Below are 1,255 nucleotides of genomic sequence, written 5' to 3'. Positions count from 1 at the left end.
TATTTTTTGTATTATATACAATATAATAAATAAATAATATATATTATCCAGAAACATAATAATAATATAATATTTATTACACACATAAAAATATATATCCAGATAATACTAAAAGTCCGAAAAGAATTTCTTTTTAATTTCCGGCTTACAAAATGAATTCCTTTCATTCTAGTTCTGTTTTAAATTATTCCTGAGAATCCCAAAAGATTTCATTTTTATGTCATTAGTTGTGAGTTCTTTCAGATTCAAAAGATTTTCTAATCATTTTTTATACGAGTATATTAATTTTGTATAAAATTAAATACTGGGGTTTTATGTAAATTAAATATTTATATATTTGTACATGCATATAAATATATTTATATATATTTTTTAATTCTTTTTTAGTTCATTTCGAACGGATTATGTTAATTCATAAAGAACTTAAAAAGATGAATATTTTTCGAATTCAAATGGATTATACTATCTGGGTAAGTAGAGGAAAGCCTTCTATTAATGAGATAGGCGCCTTCTATTAAGATGAGATAGCGGCGTTTCTGCTAAACTAATAAACGCTATTGGTTCATGAATTTGCTCTTGAATTGAAAATTATAGTAGGAAATTCATTATTAGATCATGTCTGTAGTCATTGTAAAAAAAGATCTTAGAATTTGGATGTCTTCAAGTTTCATTGAGATAAGCCTTTAAATCTTGTTTATTATTTAATAAATAAATATTTGGCAATAAATTCTTCATATAGTGATAAAGTAAGGTCGTACCAATAAAAAAATACGAGATATGTTGAATTGTTTAATTACAGAAGATAGATTTGATGATCGTAAAATCATAAGGCGTGGAAATCATAATATGAGATACCCAGAAAATTTCTAATATGAAATAATATTGCTCCTATGTTATAATGAAAATCATTGCTAAAGAGTAAATGTTATTATTCAATAATAAAAAGGACAACAAGAATGAACGTCGAATGCCTATTTCTGCGATGTTTGATTCCAACTATCTGAAGAGGAGTTCTGGATATAATCTATCGTATGCTCATTTTTTTTCACGCACGCTGACTGTGTTTGTTTGCATTTTAGAAACATGAAATAAAGTTTTTTAATTGCAATACTGATATACTTTACATTTTACTATTGATTTCTCGGGACATTTTATATTAGGAGCACAATTTTTTGATTTTATAATTTGCTCACTTTTTATTTTTTTCAAGTGAGCAAATCATAAAGTCAAAAAATTGTTCTAATATGAGATGCCC

The 1,255-nt window shown here is 25.2% G+C and overlaps 1 protein-coding gene across 1 annotated transcript in view; it reads right to left on the bottom strand.

Moving 5' to 3' along the window:
• The window catches only part of LOC108688493 (adenylate cyclase type 6), a 102,761-nt gene that overhangs the window by 61,987 nt on the left and 39,519 nt on the right, over positions 1-1,255 (bottom strand). The gene's annotated exons all lie outside the window — the stretch shown is intronic.

The sequence above is a fragment of the Atta colombica genome, unplaced genomic scaffold (assembly GCF_001594045.1).
Source record: "Atta colombica isolate Treedump-2 unplaced genomic scaffold, Acol1.0 scaffold233, whole genome shotgun sequence".
NCBI lineage: Eukaryota > Metazoa > Arthropoda > Insecta > Hymenoptera > Formicidae > Atta > Atta colombica.
The sequence above is the reverse complement of the archived record's forward strand: the minus strand, read 5'-3'. Positions and strand labels throughout refer to the sequence as shown.